The sequence below is a fragment of the Prionailurus bengalensis genome, chromosome B2 (assembly GCF_016509475.1).
Source record: "Prionailurus bengalensis isolate Pbe53 chromosome B2, Fcat_Pben_1.1_paternal_pri, whole genome shotgun sequence".
Classification (NCBI taxonomy): Eukaryota; Metazoa; Chordata; class Mammalia; order Carnivora; family Felidae; genus Prionailurus; species Prionailurus bengalensis.
In genome coordinates, this window is record NC_057349.1 from 20,554,636 (window position 1) to 20,575,226 (window position 20,591).

Below are 20,591 nucleotides of genomic sequence, written 5' to 3' on the forward strand. Positions count from 1 at the left end.
TTCCAGCCCCAAATCACAGTCTGTGCTGACAGTGCAGAGTCTGCTTGGGATTCTGTCTCTCCCTCTCTCTCTGCCCCTTCTCGGCTCTCCCTCTCCCACCCTCCCTCTCTCTCTCTCTCTCTTTCTCTCAACAATAAATATTGAAAAATCTTGAAAGAAAGAAAGAAAGAAAGAAAGAAAGAAAGAAAGAAAGAAAGAAAGAAAGAAAGAAAGAAAATATAGCCGAGTCTATCTTAGTCAAACCTCTTTTACTGGTAGATCAGCAGAAGGCCTTTGGTGGGAATTTTGACATGGTGCTGATAATTTCTTAACTGTCATTTCCATTTTTGTAAGTTTATTTACTTATTTTGAGAGAGAGAGAGCACAAGCAGGGGAGGGGCAGAGAGAGAGGGAGAGAGAAAATCTGAAGCAGGCTGCATACCATCAGTGCAGAGCCCAATGTGGACCTCGAACTCACCAACTGCAAGATCATGACCTGAGCCAAAATCAAGGGTCTGATGCTTAACCGACTGAGGCACCAGGTGCCCCTCCATTTTTTTCTTAACGGTACAGGAGGTTCTGTGGTTGAAGAAGAACCAGAATGCAAGTATGGAAGAAGAATCTAGAGCACTATGCCTGTAATTCACAGTAGGGAGCAGAGGAGAGATTTAAGAAATATTCTTGGGATCCACAGAGAACAGTATGAAAAAAAAAACTGTCTCAAACCTGAAATGTGCTCAGGAAAAGAAATCAGATGACCAAGTATTAAGTGAGAGAAGCTGGGCCCTCAGGAAACGATTTATTTCTTAATTCAAAAAAAAAATTTTTAAGAGTAAAGGAAATATATTGGGTTTTTTTGTTTTTAATTTTTTTAATGTTTATTATTTTTGAGAGACAGAGTGCAAGCAAGGGAGGGGCAGAGAGAGAGGGAGACACAGGATCCAAAGCAGGCTCCAGGCTCTGAGGTGTCAGCACAGAGCCTGACGTGGGGTTCAAACTCATAGACCTCGAGACCATGACCTGAACTGAAGTCAGCCACTTAACTGACTGAGCCACCCAGGCGCCCTAGTAAAGGAAATATATTGTTAAAGAAAGAATAAGGAGACTGGTTAAAATTGAAAAAGCCTTAACACTTAGATATTGGAATGTTGTATTATCATAAAAACACAACCGATAATTCAGTAATTTGAGTTGATTTTCTCATGCAGAAAGTCGCTAAGCTCTTATTCGTACCTACCGCCTACAATAAGATTTCTTGCTCACTACCCGTCTCAGCCACAGGCACACACTTGTTCTGTTTTACGTGCCTTCTTCATTCAGACTCCAGGCTGAAGAAGTGCCCCGTGTCAAGGACACAGTAATTTTGTGGCAGAGAAAAGAGCTAAGACCAAACCACTTGATGGCGTTTCACGTTTCTGCTTACATTTCATTGACCAAAATAAGTGAAACATCCACCCCTGACATCAACGAGGCAGGAAAGTGTAATCCTCACATAGACACTGCAAGCCAGGTGGTTACAAACAGGAATGGATAATGCTCTTACAGAGAGGGCAGAAAACAATTAGAAACAATAATCCAGTCTACCATTCCACAGAACGCCCATTGTCTTGTAAAAAAGGAGATGCTTAATAAATGCTTTGAATTAGTACGTGAATGACATAAGTATTATAATTAGTACGTGAATTAGTATGTGAATGTATGGTAACCTCACACTGAACGCAGAGAGATTCATCTTCTCTGGTGTAGAGTTTTATCCCATGGAGCATTACAGAATAACTCCACTTTTCTACCATAAATGACCTACTAGGAATAAATCTCACAAACGTGCTGTTAAGCAAAAAAAAAAAAAAAAAAAAAAAAAAAAAAAAAAAAGCCAGATGCCAAAAATACCTACTAACTGGTGGATGGATAAAAACCATGGTATATCCATACAAAGAAATACTACTCAGCAGTTAAAAGGAATTGATCTTTTGATACACACAACTGCACGGATGAGTCTTAAACTAATTACAGGGAGTGAAAGACAAAAAAAGAAGAGTACATTCTGTAAGACTGCATTTATATAAAACTCTATAAAATGCAAACTAATCTGTGGTGACAGAAAGTGGTGGCCTGGGGAGAAGAGAGGTAGGAGTGGAGACAGAATAGATAAGGAAACTCTGAGGATGATGGATATGCTCATTATCTTAATCATGGTTTCATGAGTGCATTCATACGTCAAAACCCAGCAAGTTCGCGCTCCAAATATATGCAACTTACTTATGTCAATTATGTCTCGATAAAGCTTTTAAATGCTTTTAAAGGAGAACTTACCGTATGGTTACATTTCTATGACATTCAACAACAGGCAAAACTAATCTACGGTGGTTCCTCTCTGGATAGGTCGTGACTGGAAAGGGTGCGGGAAACCTCACTTCTTGATCTGGATGCACACTGGAGTCACACACGTGTGTTCTATTGGTGAGATCGCATTGAGCCATATGTTTACGATTGGTGCACCTTTCTGTAGACAAATTGCGCTGCTGTTCTTTTAACAAATAGCAACTATCTTAAAAATATGAAAGAAAGCCATCTTCACCAATAATTTATCCATGGCAGAAAAAATAATAGTTATGTGATTGCATTCAGTTATCATCTACCTTTGAGATTCAATTCGAGGGCTGTGAGTGGATTTTTTCTGGCAAGTCTCCACAACTGGGGACAGGCCACAGAGACATATAGGCTGTAGTCAAGGGGAGTGAGCAACCACAGGGACCAGTGGAGGAACGTGTCAGCATGTTGACCAGGGGGGCATTATCTGTCCCCAAAAACCGTGCAAATGCTCATGCTTCTTCTCTCTTTTGTGTCCCTAATTTCAGTCACTGTCACCTGCAGTCTCTTTTTATGTAGGGACACTGGGGAATCCACACATATATCCAAATGGTGCACAGGCACCCAAAGCGACTCGAAAAGCAAGAGAGCCATGTCAGACTCACAGATGGGATAATGCTACTGCAAACAGCTGAGCAAGATAAGAAATAAAAGTTCCCATTTTCATGAACTTATCATTTGCACTTTGTGATATATTTAAAAAAGAAATGGTTCAGCCAATGGTTTGGTGGTCAAAGGGGATTAAATTTCCCTTCCTCACAAGAATAAGCTTAAATAGGGGCACCTGGGTGGCTCAGTTGTTTGAGTGCCTGACTTCGGCTCAGGTCATGATCTCATGGTTCGTGAGTTCAAGCCCTGTGTCAGGCTCTGTGCTGACAGCTCAGAGCCTGGAGCCTGCTTCAGATTCTGTGTCTCCCTTTCTCTCTGCCTCTCCCCTATTCACACTCTGTCTCTGTCTCTCAAAAATAAATAAACATTTAAAAAAATTTTTTTTAAAGAATAAGCTTAAATAAAAATGATTCAAAAGTTTATCATTTACAACAACCCCTGCCTCCCAAACAAAATTAGTCTGAACATCAGTCAGAAAATCAGTCTGAATATCAAATAACTTTGACCTTTGTATTTATTTTATACACAATTACTTGGTTACTATGAATGCCCCTATGGAGTAAAAACAAATTACGATGTCTCAAATTGCATGCTTAAGTAATTTTATTTTTTAAATTTATTTATTTACTTTGAAGTATTTTTTTAACATTTATTCATTTTTGAGAGACAGAGTGCGAGAAGGGGAGGGGCAGAGATGGGGTGGGGTGGGGGGTGGGCGGGGGAAGACACAGAATTTGAAGCAGGCTCCAGGCTCCGAACAGTCAGCACAGACCCCGGCGCGGGGCTCAAACCCACGAACTGTGAGATCATGACCTGAGCTAAAGTCGGACGTCCAATCGACTGAGCCACCCAGGTGCCCCTATGTATTTATTTTGAGAGAGAGAGAGAGAGAAAGAGAGAGTGGGAAGGGAGAAGGAGAGAGAGAGAGAAGAAGAGAGAGAGTCCCAAGCAGGCTCTGCACTACCAACACAGAGCCCAACACAGGGCTTGAACTCATGAACCACAAGATCATGACCTGAGATGAAATCAAGAGTCAAACACTTAACTGACTGAGTCACCCAGGAGCCCCATGTGCTTAAGTAATTTGAAAAGAAAAGTTTTCAAAATGTCATTGATCCATTGTCAAAACCACTACTCTCTTCTCATGCATAAAACTTTAAGACAAGGGGGCACCTGGGTGGCTCAGTTGGCTGAGCGTCCGACTTCAGCTCAGGTCATGATCTCGTAGTCTGTGGGTTCGAGCCCCACATCGGGCTCTGTGCTGACAGCTCAGAACCTGGAGCCTGCTTCGGATTCTGTGTTTCCTTCTCTCTCTGCCCCTTCCCCACTCATGCTCTGTCTCCCTGTCAAAAAATAAATAAACATTTAAAAAAATCTTTTTTAAAAACTGTAAGACAGACTCCATCATTGAAAATGTGAAAACAACAAAAATAAAGAGCTGACAATTCAGTTCCACAGCAAATATCCACTACTCACCAGGTGCTGTGCTGTGGATGACCTAGATAAATTCAAAACTGATTTAAAAAAAAAAAATTTTTAAAGGGACGCCTAGGTGGCTCATTCGTTTAAGCGTCTGACTTTGGCTCAGGTCATGATCTCATGGTTCATGGGTTCGAGTCCCAAGTTGGGCTCTGTGCTGACAGCTCAAAGCCTGGAGCTAGCTTCAGATTCTGTGTCTCCCTGTCTCTCTGCTCTAACCCACTTGTGCACTCTCTCTCTCTCTCTCTCCCTCTTTCTCTCTCTCTCTCAAAAGTAAATAAACATGAAACATTTTTTAATTAAAAAAAAACCAGATTTTGGTACCCAGAAGTAGGGTACTCCCTGCCCAACAATATCATAGAATACATGCAGGCTTTCAGACTGAGTGGTTGGAAGAAGTCCTGATGACCTTCGGGAGGCTGTTAAGCAGAATCGTGACCATAGCCCTAAGGAGAAGGTTGCCAAATAACTCAAAGGAAAATGAAGAAAATGTTCCAAGAAGCTTAAAGAAAAGGGATCCTTGTGATGTAGTAACAGAAAATTTAGCAACAGCATTGCTGTGGGAAGGTGGAATAGAAGATGTGTTTCTGGAAGGGATAACCTAGCTCAGGGGATACCCAAGCAGAGTACTGAGAATACAACCTGCCTTCATTTGCTGTGTATGGTAAAATGTGAGTAAGAGAAATAAAGCAAATTAGATAAGCTAAGGAACATATACATACAAAGGATCCAGGATTGCATTCAAAAACAAATTCTTTCTAAGAAATACCTTCTGGGGGCGCCCAGGTGGCTCAGTTGGTTAAGCGTCTGACTCTTCATTTCAGTTCAGATCATGATCTCATTGGGGGTATAGGTCAGTGGTAGAGCATTTGACTGCAGATCATGATCTCATGGTTCTCAAGACCAAGCCCTGCATCAGGCTCCATGCTGACAGCGTGGAGCCTGCTTGGGATTCTCTGTCTTCCTCTCTCTTTCTGCCCCTCCCCTGTTCACTCACGCTCTAAATAAATAAATAAATAAATAAATAAATAAATAAAACCTTCGGAACAAAGATCAAATCCAAGGCACGATCAGGAAAACAGTCTAAAGATGAGGCCAAGGGTGTGACCTCAAGGGTGAGGACAAGACTGTGACCAAGGGTGTGACAGTCTTTTGTTGAGATCTCGAAGACAGTACCCCTTTAAAATAGAAAAAAAGTCATTGTCCCTCAACTGTCTTAGAGGGAATCTAAGCTGCAAAGGGGTTTATTCAGGGGATTTGGAGTGTTGCTTTTGCCTAATGAGATGGGTTACAAACCAAGTCCCAAAAAAAACTTGCAAATGTTTTAAAGGAATAATATTAGTTTGAATTGAGAGGGATAGACAGTACAAACGGAATGCTAAATTTTGCATAGACAGTACAAACGGAATGGTAAAATTTGCATGCTTAGGAATTACTCAGCTTTAAACAAGGGCCACATTTGATGGAAGAGGAAAGCTATTTCAGAGGATGAGGCCAAGAGCCACAGTGAATCTTTAAGCCACTTCCAATCTTTAAGCCTGAACCCTAATTGTGGAATTGGCAACACTTGTGCAGCTGGATTTCAGGATTGCTATGAACCCTTAAGGGCTGTGTACCTTCACCTTCTCTGAACAGAATGCTTACAATGGTTATCCCATGCCTATCCCATCATTGTGTATTGGGTTAAATGGGGCCCGTATACTGTGTCACTGTACTTACAGCTGTTTCAGTCAAAAGGAAGAGTTCTCATGGTGCCTGGGTGGCTCAGTCGGTGAAGCATCCGACTTTAGATCAGGTCATGATCTCACGGTTCGTGAGTTTGGGTCTCTCATTGGGTGAGCAAGAACCCTGCACTGGGTGAGCACGAGCCTTGCTTCAGGTGAGCCCCGCCTCTCTCTCTTTCTCTCTCTCTCTCTCTCTCTCTCTCTCTCTCTGGCCCTTACTCAATGGCACCCTCTCTCTTTCTCAAATAAAAGAAAGAGTTCCCAAGGAGTTGTTTCAGAGGTGTAATGTTCAAAAGCCTGCCTCATCCTCACCTGGACAAGATTTAAATGATGGGACACTGGACATTGAGTTGGAGCTTGCTCCTGGGATGAGGCTTTGGACGAGTGTGGTTTCCATGCAGGACAGACTTGAATTATTGTGGCCAGAAGGGAGACGTTGGCAGATTGTATTTTCTAAAAATGGCTGCAACAATAGTTTTTGTCCCATATGCTCTTCCAGAACTTTGCAGCTACTCTTCCAGAGGCAGAGTCTACTTCCCCTGCCCCTAAATCAGGGCATCCTTGATTAATAGACTAGGACGGAAGTGATACTCTGAGACTCTTAAGGCTTGGTAATTTTAGAGGTAAATTTTTCAAAATGCCCTTGATCTGTATGAAAGCTGAACCCCTCTTCTCACCCAGCATGCTTTAAGGTTCCCCACGAATCCCCACCAGAAGAGAGGGAAAAATTCAATCAACCAGAATAACGTCTGACCATCACTTGAAATGTGAAAGAGGCCAAAAGAAAGAACTAGAAGTACAGTTCAGAACTGGATATCCACCAATTCTGCTCTGTGATAAGCCTGGGTGTGCCCAGAGGAAAGAGAAGTGATCTCCTGATGGAGTTCACTGACAGAGGGGACAGAATGTGAGCCATTATTATAACACAAGGTAAGAAGAGCTATTAAAGATGCCCAGATACAATGGTTTAGATATAAAATAGGACAGCAAATAATTCTTTTGTGGAGAAGACCAAAAAAACAAACAAACAAACAAAGAAACCTAGCTTCAGAGTGATTATATTGGAATTAAATGCTGAAGGATGAATAAAAATCTTCCCAGTGGACAAAAGTCATTCACATAAAGGCCCTGAAATAATTAGGACTAGGTTTCACTAGGTGTGTGACAGAAAAACACACACACAAACAAAAAAAAAAACTGGCTTCACAAAACAAAGTTTATTTCACTGTCGCAAAGAAGCACCTGCAGCTGGGATGGCATCTTTATGACCATCAATGAGTCAGGCTCCTTCCATCTTGTTCATCTGCCATCCTCCACGTGTGTCTTCGTCCTCATGGTCCAAGGTGGTTCTTCTAACACAAGCCATCATATCTGGACTCCAGCAAAGAAGGGAGAGCTCTTTTGTGTGGTGCTTTAGTTTAAATCATGCTAAGCAGAACGCGGCCTCACCTGAATGCATGAGAGACTGGGAAGTGTGGTGTTTATCCTGGACAGTCAAGCGTCCAGGTGAGAATCAAAGGTTCCATAACTAAGGAAGAAGAGAACAAATATTGGAAGATATGATGAGTCTCTGCCACAGCTGTGGAGGAATTAAAGTGTGTGGCCCATGGAGGAGCTGGAGGAAATTCACCATTGTGAGACCATAGCGAGTGCAGAGGTGAGAAAGTAGGAAAGGCAGCTGGGAGATAGGAGGGGGCCACTTGATGATGCATCCCTGCCAAACTAGGGAATTTTGGAATGGCTGTCTCAACACTAAGGAATCACGAAAAGATGGACTGGATTGAGCATTGTTTTAAGATAATCCTGGCAACAGTGAGGTGATGGCTCTCACAGTGAAAGAGAATACAGGTAATATAGTACGTGTGGCCAACTAGCATCTCTGAACATCCTCCCTACATTCTGGTAATTTCCCTAATTATGAGTTCCACCTTCTCAAGGTAGAAGCTGGAAGCTCTCAACCCCAGACTCCCTTGGAGCTGATAAGTGGAATCCAGGTCACAGCCCCAGACCCCCTTGGGAACTTGTATAAATCTATGGATGGGAGAAATGGGATTAAGATCTGGGAATACCCATGATGGTATCCTGGGTATGCTCCTCAGGAATGGTATAACTTCTGGGATAGGGCCAGTTCTTGAACTAATGGGCCAAATTTGGATTCAATTTTAGCCTTCTTCCTTTTGTTATAATTCCCTGTAGTTGCCTTGACCCTTCAGGAAAATCAGGTGGTGTGAAAGAAAACAAAGGAAGGCAGCAGAAACAGTTGTGAAGCCTGCCTATCTTCACCCCTCCACAGGCACACAGAGAGGGAGCAAAATGTATCAAAAAATTGTATCCAGCAGAGAAATGAGTAGATGTCCATTGGAAAGTTGGGAGCAGAGATGGAGAGGGCCAGCGGCCAAGAGAATAGCTCAGGAGGAGCACAAATCAAAATCTTCTCTTTCAATTTACACCAAGACCCTTCAAGACAGGAAAGTTTAAGTTCCCTATAAAATTGAATCATGGGAACTTGTGATATCACCCCAGCCAGCAGTTTCTAAATTCATTTCCTGTGGCAGCCCCTGTCTTCAAAGGAAATGTTATAATTGTTGAAACTGAGGGATTGGTAATGGGGATTCATTCTAGTATTCTACTTGGTGTGTGTTTGAAATTTTCCATAAAAAACTATTTTAAAGAAAAACTGCATTGACATTAAATACATAAAACAAACTAAATGTATGCAGTTTAAACACTGCGAAATTAGTCTTCCAAGATCCAGCATACTTGCTAAGAACCATTTCCAAGGAGTCCTTGGCAGATGGTCTACCATTGCCTAAATACTTATAATGACAAGGAGCGCACAGATCTTGAGGCACTCGGAGTTGGCTCTGCTTGTCAGAAAATGCTGATATTGATCCAAAATATGACCCCCTTACAACTTCAACTGAGAACCAGATAGTTCCTCTATCAAGGAATTAGATTTATCCTTTTTGCTTCGTTCAGTGCATTTTCAAATAATCCCAAATAAGTGGCAAAGTTTGGTATTCTATATCACAGTAATACATGCTACGAAGTCTGCAAGAGAGATGCTAAGGGCCATGTTTCTATCCTCTGGGTTAAAAAGATGTGAGCAAAATGTTTAAGTTCAATTAAGATGCCTACAGGCAAAACCTGACAGAGTGTTTTACATTGTGCTACATAACAGATTGAGATTTTTTTTTAATATCATGGTACTCGTCCGTCTTCACCCACCTGTCAACTCCACATCATTTGTTATTAATTTAACACCAGAGAGCCTGGAAAGAGCTGCAAGCTACCAAGGGCACACAAATCAGGAGCGAAGACAGCAAAGCCTCCCTGGAGATTCTTGTTCACAAACTTTAAGGGAATTTGAAAAATGCCCCTCAATTTGGAAAATGCTTGATATGAAATCAAGGGAAGTCTAGAAACACAAGTCTCAGTTGCCTAATCTCAATGCAGCAACTGAGGATAAGGTACGAACAGACAAGTCATCCAGGGAACTCCAAGACCACTGTGGGAACACATACCTGTCCCCTGATTTTCTTTGGCATCTCCTTCCTCAATTACATGGACCTGTTTCCAGCACCAGCTGATTCTAACACAGGGACATCTATGCGCACCTCAGCAGGATGAGCTGGAGGAAAAAGCGTGTCTAGTTTGCAGGTTGATCTTTGAAGCAATGCCCCCTTACAAAGAATCACAGTTGGCCTTACACTGGAATATTATATGAAACATGCTTTTCCCATGTTAGCCAGAGCCCAGTCTCAGATGAGTGGTGTTCATTCCATGTCTAAATGCCATCCTACTCTCAAAAATGTTTTAAAACAAAGTGACACTTTAGCATCAAGTACGTGGAAAAAAATCCTCCTCTACTAAATGCCCTAATCAAATCCCATCTACTTACGTCGGCATGCATATATATCCAAATCTGTTGAAAGCCAAGGGTAAAACTTAAATATTGGCACTGACCATCATGCAACAGCAACTAACAAAATGCTCAGCAAACCTGCTATCTTTTCCAGTGTAAATCAGGATTCTTGCAGGAAACAGAATCCAACTCCGATGATTCAAGAAACTTTAATGGAAGAACTATTTACAGAGGTGTGGACATGATTAAGGAAAATCAAGAAGGGATGATGAGGTACCCAGGGATTAGCAAGAAGAGAGAGCCATTGCCACTACTAGGTTGCCAGCTGCTCTCAGATAACATGGCCTGTCTTCTGCTCATTCCACACACAGGATGGACTCCTCCTCAAGGCTGGCCATCTTGACTGACAACAGTTCTTCATCCACAAAGAGAGTTGGAAGGAAGTCTATTACACACACCCAACGGACTTCAGGGGAGAGAAGGGTAGGTGCAAGGCAGTCTAGAATGGCAAGAGCAAAGAGCAGAGAATGGCTTTGGCCTTCATCATGCCTAGGGCATCAGAGCGGAGAAGAGTTCCCATACCCAAGCTAGGACTATGAGGTTCAAATTTCCTGTTGATGTCAAGACCTCAAGGAGGTATGTGGAGTTTCCTTACATAAAGTACCAGATGTGCACTGGTGGGGAAGGGTTAGGTTGATGCCTAAAAGCTGTCAGCCATCAAACCTCAAAACTGGAGTCAGACTCTATCAGACAACCAAACAAATGCAAGAAGGGAGAAAGATATAGAAACTCCAAACTCTAGCCCTCCAATCTCCTGCCTGTGCCTACCACACTGAACCTTTCTGGAAGCCTGAATCTGAATCTGGAAGATTCAGAGATCTTGGGTGATGTCATCCATAGTGTGATGTCAGTCTTCTGGGGCACAGAGCAGAGCTAAAGAGAGTGGAGAATGGAACCAGGGGGCAAAGGAGGAAGAACCAGCTGATACATAGACACCATTACTCAGCCTCCCTTCAGCTAGGTGAGGCTTCACGACAGAGTTCTAGCATGTGGACAGAGGTGATGTGCCACGTTTTTGGTCCTGGCCCATAGCACTTGGCATGGCCCTCAATGCTCTGTCTGTGCTCTCATCTATAGCTCAGACTGAAAGGATCCAGAGGAGGATTTCTGAGGTCTTCAGTGATCATGGAGCCATTAGACTAGCTGAGCCTGGGTATTTAAATGACTGTGTCTGTCACAAACCCACACTCAACAGTGACATGAGTGAGAAACCAATTTGTATGTGCTAAGCTTCTGAGATTACGGAATTACTTATTACGTAGACAAATGTAGCCAATACATACATGAATATTTGGGGGGGTGGAGAAAAATTCTAAAATTAACCAAAGTTTGCAAAAGATTTTAAGAATAACTTTAGAAAATCTATCCTAACAATTATTAGCAGAAAAGGACCATGAAACAATAGGTTACCCACTTGGGGCCAAAGCAATCAAACCTTTGCATCTTAAGTTTCTCCTGTACTTTCTGTCAGTATTATAGAAACTGTGCCCTATTGGATGGAGGAAAAGGAAAGAAAAATAGCTTCTGGGTATGAATCCAACAGTAGCTGCCATAAATGGGGACAAGTGCGGCCCTTCAACACCAGCATGTGGACCGATAGTCCTTGGGTATATATATAGTTTGGACCCCCTTTCTTCAACGCTATTCTGTCTCCCTAAGTTTTCATTCCTAAGATTACTATTCATTTAATCTTCATTCCTTCATTCTAGAAACATTTATTGAATGGCGACTCTGCGCCAGTCACCTTCCCAGTGACTTAGTGTCTACTTGTAAGAGACCTACAGGTCAAGTGTAGCAAGTGCTTTGTTGGAAGGACCTATGGGGTTCAGGAGGACCCAAAATGGGGAGTGACCAGCTCTGCCTTGGTCAGGAGCAAGGGTATGGATGGATTAGGAAAGTCTTCAGAGAAAAGGTGACCCCGAGCAGGCTGAAAAGTAGTAGCTATATGGACACCTGTCCTTCTAACAGCCTGTACTCTTACGTGAAAGAATTAGCCTGTGCCAAGAGATGGGTCAGTGTATGCTAAGTCTTGACTTTAAGGGTAGCACGGAGGACACGCTGCGCCTGTGGGCCTTCCTCCAGAGAGGTTGGGAAGATATTCTGCCGCTACAAATCCTGTGATTATCTGCCATCATCGCCCCCAAGGCTGAGGTTGAAGCTGGGCCAACAGCTCTTCCCTAACGCATTCTCAGCTCAGCAACAATATTGGCACCAGCAGCAGCTGCTGGCAGGTGGGCGAGCCGCCACGGCACAGCAGTGACCCTTGGATGGCTCTCCGGCTGAGTTGTGATGAACTGCTGTCCCCAAGAAGAGCCTGGAGCTTCGCGGAATTGCCGCTGAGTCTGAGAGTTATGAGGCTGTGAGAACAGGTCCAGCAGGGGCGGGTCTCAAAACCTATTGGGAATTGGATTCTTTCTTTCTTCTAAGGCATTTCCCTCTCTGAATGCTCTAGAAATTCATTTTCTTACCCTTATTTGAGCCTCAATTTCCTCATCTGTAAAATGGGGTTAATAATGGTATTTGCTTCAAAGGTTGTGGTGAGGATCCGTAAGTCAATACAAGAGCCCAGGGCGCTGTCCAGCACACAACAGTGAGTGATGAATGTTTGACAGTCCAATGAACAGGATAAGATGGCCGTCATGAGGTGATAAGTGGCCACTTCCAGAGCTCAAAGAAGGCAGGCAGTTCAGGAAATCAGTAAAGGAGTGACTGGGGACTGCTGAAAGGAAGTGATTTTTCCTTTAGGAAACTGCTTGCCAACTCCTGATTTTAGTTTTCGGAATCGTTTTTATTTGCACTGGCCCACCCATCACATGTGGATTTTTTTGCTTTTGGGGTTTTAATATTTACTTAACGGCAGAACTCTACAATATCTTCATGGTTTGCGTGTTCATTGCTTTGACCCATGGCCCTAGCTTTCAACATCATTCTGTGTCTCTGCGCATCCATTTTTTCATTCAACAAATGAATTTATCGAGTCCCCACTCTGTTCGGAACCTTGTACAGGTGCCAATGACTCAGCAATAAATAGGACGCGGTCTTTGTCCTCAGGGAGCTTGCTGGCGATGGGCAGAGAGACAAGAAAGCAGTTTCAGTGCCATGGGCTACTTCTGCCTTGTGGAGGGAACATTCCCAAGGAGGCCCTGAGAGCTCGGAGCCTCAGCCCTAAGCGAGGGTGGTGGCATTCTTGGTGGGAACAGATGCAAAGACCCAAAGACAAGAGGGCACATGGAGCTTTCAGGACTGTGAGGAGACAGGCAGGGCTGGAGCAGAGAACACCAGGCAGGAGGCATCGAAAAGTGAGTTTGAAGAAGTCAACGGCAGTCAGGTTATAAAGGACCTTCGTTGACAGGCTAAGGAATCTGGACTAAATTCTCAGTCCTCGGCAGGGGACTGACAAAATAAACTGGCACTTTAGATAGATGTCTAAAGCTGCAAGGTGGAGGACAGAAGGGAAGAAGCCAAAATGATGTGCGGAGCCCATGTAGGAGCTGCCCCAGGTAGCTGAAAAAATTCACACAGTCCATGACAGTATTTATGCTAAGGCATGAGCAGCGAGGATGGGGAACAGCAGACACAAAAAGCAGCTTTCAAGGGCTAACAGTGACCAGAAGGCAATCTGGGCTCAAGTACAGATCCAGTGTAGACACTCTGAGCCAGTCTGCCCATGCTAGGGAGGCAGGGAGGGCATGGAAGACTGTCTTGGGCCTTGAATCCGCCCTGGGTTGCCCTGCAGTGGGACATGAAGGAGAGGGAAGACTCAAGGTTGGTGCCTGGACTTCTGACTTGGGCAAATGTTTGAATGTCATTCGGTGAGATGGAGACCAGGAGAGAAGGGGTGGCCCTGGGGAAAGGGCACGAGACAGCACAGGGAGCTCAGTTCAGACATGCTGCGTCTGAGGTGCCTAAGAGACTTTGGAGTAAAGACTTCCGAAGCAGCTTACAAGGCTCTTCTGACTCAGCCTCTACTTACCTGTCCAGCCTCCCCTCTCACTACTCACCCTGAGCGGTTCCTGCAAAGAATCAGGTTCTCCTCACATTACAACCTTTGCACATGCAATTCCCACCACCTGGAACTCTCCCCTAACACCCACCACCCCAGCTCTCTCCAGACCAATCCATGCATTCTTCAGGTCTTGGGTTCGGTGCCAGGACCTCCTGGAAACTTCCCTGACCTCCCCCCGTTCCACATTGAGTGTCCCTCTGTGTGTTCTTGTCACTCTCTCTATTTCCCAATCATTGACTGCCACAGGATCCCAATTATCTGTTTTCTAGTCTCTTCCCTCAAGATGCCCTAAACCTAATAGGGCGGGGGGTTGCTCATCAGTGTGTCCCTAGTGTTTGGTTCAGTGCCTGACACATAGTAATGGCTTAACACACACACGGAAGACCTGTAGATGTGTGAGGTACCTGTGACAAAGAGAAACGGGCGCACAGGGTGCAGGCATCACCTATGTACCTCCCAATCAATGTCGCTTAAACACGCGTTCAAAATCCCAACATATTCTGAAATAGAAAGTTACGTTCCCCCAAACTGCTAAGAGCAATCTGATACAGTAACAGTTTCTGGCATCTGCAGCTCATTTTAACAGATGCCAATATGACACACAGAAAGCTGTCAGGCCTGCTCCGAAAAGGAAAGTCAGCCAGTTCATGTTCCACTTGCCAAATTAATTTCATTTGACGTTCAATTCGTATCCTAAGGTGCTGTGGATTTAAAATTTGACTGTAATAAAAGCAGATTAGAGAAGTGTTCCATCTGACAAACTCAAGTCCTCGAGTTATCTTTATTGTGAGTAAGGCTGCCTCGACAGGGAGCTCTCCGATCAAATATGCAAATCATCTAAGAAATGCGTCCATTGATTATTTTAAATAAAATACCTTTCTCCTCTTTCCTATGCCTGATGTTGACTGGAGAGGAGGCACCAGCTCACCATAATCACAGAGAAAGGAGACAGCAGGAAGTTAGAACTCTAGGGGCTTGAGGACAGAAAACTGAGTTGAAATCTCAGATCCTCTATTTGTTTAATGTTTATTTATTCATTTATTTTGAGAGCACAAGGAGGGGAGGGACAGAGGGAGAGGAAGAGAGAGAATTCCAAGCAGGCTCTGCACTGGAGCCTGACGTGGGGCTTGATCCCATGACCCTAAGATCATGGCCTAAGCTGAAATCAAGAGTTGAACACTTACCTGACTGAGCCACACAGGCACCCCTCCTCTATTAAAGGGGGTCTCTATTAAAGGGGGTCTCAACCCCAGTTGCACATTAGAATCACTTGGGGACTGTTTTTTGTTTTCTTGTGGTGTTTTTTTTTTCAATACCAATGCCTGGTCCCAACCCAGATAAAGTAAATCAGGGTCTCCTGGAGTATAGCATGACATCTGCATTTTTTTAAAACTCCAGGTGATTCATGCACATATTTATTAGCTATATGAATTTGAGTAAGTAATTTAATATCCCTGGTATGCAAAATGGAATGTGGTCGATGTGTGCTACTGTAATGGCTGACTGCCAACTTTTTTTTTAATTTAACAGTTTTTTGCTAGAATTAGGTTTAAGAAAATATCCATACATTGCAATTGATTGATATGTCCCTAGACCTCTTTAAATTTTTAAGTTCTACATCCCTCTTTTATTTTTTCTTCACAATTTATTTACTGAAACAGATCATTTGTTCCAAAGAGTTTCCTATGATCTAGAATTTGCTGATGGTTTAACATGTTCTTCTTTCCCCCTATGGATTGCTAGAGCAAAAAGCTTAATTACATTCAGATTCAATTGGCAAGACTACTTGTTTTTAATTTTTTTTATCTTTTATATATTTTATTTATTTTTGAGGGAGAGAGAGAAAAGACAGAGCATGAGCAGGAGAGGGGCAAAGAGAGAGGGAGACACAGAATCTGAAGCAGACTCCAGGCTCTGAGCTGTTAGCACAGAACCCGACGTGGGGCTCGAACCCATGAACCGTGAGATCATGACCTGAGCCAAAGTTGGATGCTGAACCAACTGAGCCACCCCGTCGCCCCACCTACTTGTTAATGTACCTTTCTCTGAAGCACTTTATATCTATTGTCTCCATTTTTGTGATGTGAGCAACTGTTAATAACCATTGCCTAGATCTATTATTTCATTGAAGGATGCAAAACAATGATAGTCTATTGTTTTATCTTCATTTCTTAGCTTGAGCACTTCCATAAAGAGAAAATTACCCCTCAACAGTATTTGGTTTCCCCAAAATGCAGTAACTATATAATAATCGAGGGGGAAAAAAGTTCCCTTTTTGGATTCTATTATTTATCATTTTTCAAAATGATGAACTGGATCTCTAGAATCACCCAAAGGTGATCAATGAGGGTCGCTTTGATTTTGTTCTTTTTTGTTTTTTAGTATCATTATGAATTCATAGATTCAAATATGTTTAAAGTGTTTTAATCCACTGCAGTCTTAGTGACACTCAAATGATCTTATCTCACCCTTTCACGCTTCCTTGTCACTCTTTGATAACTTCTTTGCTTTCTGCTCTGACAAGATGATCCAGGATCATCTGATACATGTCTTGTCCCAGATCTGGAATCAGTCAGTTCTCCAAAGAACGATTATTCCTTTCAGTGGAAATAGTATTCGAAACTAAAACCTGGGTCTGATTGACTCTCAGTGTTACACAGTTGTTCCTGTTTCTAAGACTTCTAAGTGAACAGAGCTAGATAGAAACTTTTCATTTTCTTTAAGATAAAATCATTATGAGCTCATATTAGGATTTCAGTTCAATGAAATCTTGCCATTTACAACTACGTGGATGGAACTGGAGGGTATTATGCTAAGCGAAATTAGACAGAGAAAGACAAAAATCATATGACTTCACTCATATGAGGACTTTAAGATACAAAACAGATGAACATAAGGGAAGGGAAACAAAAATAATATAAAAACAGGGAGGGGACAAAACAGAAGAGACTCATAAATATGGAAAACAAACTGAGGGTTACTGGAGGGGTTGTGGCAGGGGGGATGGGCTAAATGGGTAAGGGGCACTAAGAAATCTCCTGAAATCATTGCTTCACTATATGCTAATTTGGGTGTAGATTTTATTCTATTTTATTTTTTTATAATTTTTGCTTCAACCATCAAAGAAAATTTATTTTATTTATTTATTTACTTATTTACTTATTTATTTATTTTAATATATGAAATTTATTGTCAAATTGGTTTCCATACAACACCCAGTGCTCATCCCAAAAGATGCCCTCTTCAATGCCCATCACCTCCCCCCATCAACACTCGATTTATTCTCAGTTTTAAGAGTCTCTTATGCTTTGGCTTTCTCCCACTCTAACCTCTTTTTTTTTTTTTTTTCCTTCCCCTCCCACATGGGTTTCTGTTAAGTTTCTCAGGATCCACATAAGAGTGAAACCATATGGTATCTGTCTTTCTCTGTATGGCTTATTTCACTTAGCATCACATCTCCAGTTCCATCCATGTTGCTACAAAAGGCCATATTTCATTTTTTCTCATTGCCACGTAGTATTCCATTGTGTATATAAACCACAATTTCTTTATCCATTCATCAGTTGATGGACATTGAGGCTCTTTCCATAATTTGGCCATTGTTGAGAGTGCTGCTATAAACATTGGGGTACAAGTGCCCCTATGCATCAGTACTCCTGTATTCCTTGGGTAAATTCCTAGCCGTGCTACTGCTGGGTCATAGGGTAGGTCTATTTTTAATTTTTTGAGGAACCTCCACACTGTTTTTCAGAGTGGCTGCACCAATTTGTATTCCCACCAACAGTGCAAGAGGGTTCCCATTTCTCCACATCCTCGCCAGCATCTATAGTCTCCTGATTTGTTCATTTTGGCCACTCTGATTGGCGTGAGGTGATATCTGAGTGTGGTTTTGATTTGTATTTCCCTGATGAGGAGTAATGTTGAGCATCTTTTCATGTGCCTGTTGGCCATCTGGATGTCTTCTTTAGAGAAGTGTCTATTCATGTTTTCTGCCCATTTCTTCACAGGATTATTTGTTTTTCGGGTGTGGAGTTTGGTGAGCTCTTTATAGATTTTGGATACTAGCCCTTTGTCCGACATGTCATTTGCAAATATCTTTTCCCATTCCGTTGGTTGCCTTTTAGTTTTGTTGATTGTTTCCTTTGTAGTGCAGAAGCTTTTTATCTTCATGAGGTCCCAATAGTTCATTTTTGCTTTTAATTCCTTTGCCTTTGGAGATGTGTTAAGTAAGAAATTGCTGTGGCTGAGGTCAGAGAGGTTTTTTCCTGCTTTCTCCCCTAGGGTTTTGATGGTTTCCTGTCTCACATTCAGGTCCTTTATCCATTTTGAGTTTATTTTTGTGAATGGTGTAAGAAAGTGGTCTAGTTTCATTCTTCTGCATGTTGCTGTCCAGCTCTCCCAGTACCATTTGTTAAAGAGACTGCCTTTTTTCCATTGGATATTCTTTCCTGCTTTGTCAGAGATTAGTTGGCTATGCTTTTGTGGGTCTAATTCTGGGGTTTCTATTCTATTCCACTGGTCTATGTGTCTGTTTTTGTGCCAATACCATGCTGTCTTGATGATTACAGCTTTGTAGTAGAGGCTAACGTCTGGGATTGTGATGCCTCCCGCTTTGGTCTTCTTCTTCAAAATTACTTTGGCTATTTGGGGCCTTTTGTGGTTCCATACAAATTTTGGGATTGCTTGCTCTAGCTTCGAGAAGAATGCTGGTGCAATTTTGATTGGAATTGCATTGAATGTGTAGATTGCATTTGGGTAGTATTGACATTTTAACAGTGTTTATTCTTCCAATTGGGTGTACATTTTAAAAAACAAAAAATTAAATTTAAAAAAAAGATTTCAATTCAAGTTCAGAACTGAGGAGCTTTGATTCAACTCTTCTTTCTTGCATCTGCTTCTCTTTTCTTCCAAACCATAATTACTTCTTTGCTTTGTGCCACAGTATACGTGCCTTTGTAGGCATACATAGTGCACATGCCTTAGAATACGAACACTGCCAACATGTTAATCAAACAAACCCCTGCACATCTTCATGAACTTTTGTCTTTAGGGTATATCTCACTAAAGAATGTACAACTAAATTATTGCATTACAAAGACATTTAAAAGAGTTCCACACTATGTGATTGCGCCCCCAACTTGACGTACCATTTTGCTTTATTTTGCTTTCAGTATTTTAGGAACAAATTCTTAGATGTGATATGTTTATGATTATGTGAAAATGTGTATCTGGTTCCAAAGTCAAACCTATAAGAAAAAGTGTAATCACGAAAGTCTAGTTTCTATTCCTGTCCACTTCATTTTTTTTAAGTTTTTGGTTTATTATTCCCTTTTTAAATAGAAGCAAAAATATACGTGTATTTATACTACCCACACTTCGTTCGATGAATGGTAGGATGCCATAAACACCTTGTCTACCTTGCTTTTTTCACTTAACAACATATTCTGGAGATCATTTTCTACCACCATATAAAGACGTTCTTTATTCCTTTTTTAGAGCTACTTAGCACTCTGCTCCCTATTTCTTCAACTCATCCTCTATTTCTTCAACCTGCTCCCTCTTTAAGGACATATGGGTGTTTACAGTTTTTTACTATCATAAACAGGATGGCATTCAATAGCTTTATACACATATATCTTCTTGTTTCTATATTTTTGTCAGTATTCCGTGGAATCAAGCCTGGTGGTGGAATTTCTGGGCCCAAAAGTAAAGATGTTTGTAATTTTGCTAGGCATCACCCAGTTCCACTCGTGGGAATTATATCATTTTGCTGTCATTTGAGATGTATGAGAGCACATATTTCTTCACATAACCGATCACAGATTGTGATGTCACCCTTTTGGATTGTTGCCAATATGACAGATAAGAAACGGTATCAATGCGGTTTATAATTTTCATTCCCCTTATTGTAAGTACATTTTACATTATTATGAGTACATAGTGTAAGTACAAATTACCCATGTTTTCTTTTGTTACTTGTATGCTTTTATTTTATACACTTAAGTCTCTAATATATTTGGAATTTATCTCTCTGTGTGTGGCGGAGGCTATTGAAAAAGTCCAGGGGCGCCTGGGTGGCTCAGTCGGTTGAGCATCTGACTTCGGCTCAGGTCATGATCTCACAGTTCATGAGTTCAAGTCCCACATCGGGCTCTGTGCTGACAACTCAGAGCCTTGAGCCTGCTTCAGATTCTCTCTCTCTCTCTCTCTCTCTCTCTCTTTCTCAAGAATAAATAAACATTTAAAATAATAACAATAAAATAAAATAAATGGTCCATCTTTTCCCCCACTAATTTGAGTTTATTGCATATTAACAAATACAACTGGGTATCTATCTGGATTTTCTATTCTGTTCCACTGATCTGTCTCTTCATATGTCAATACCACCCTGTTTTGATTATAGAGGATTTATAATAAAGTTTTAATATGGTATAGGGCTCTCCCGGCCCCCAAACTACATTGCTCTTTTTTCACACACAGAATTTTTATGGCTTTTTAT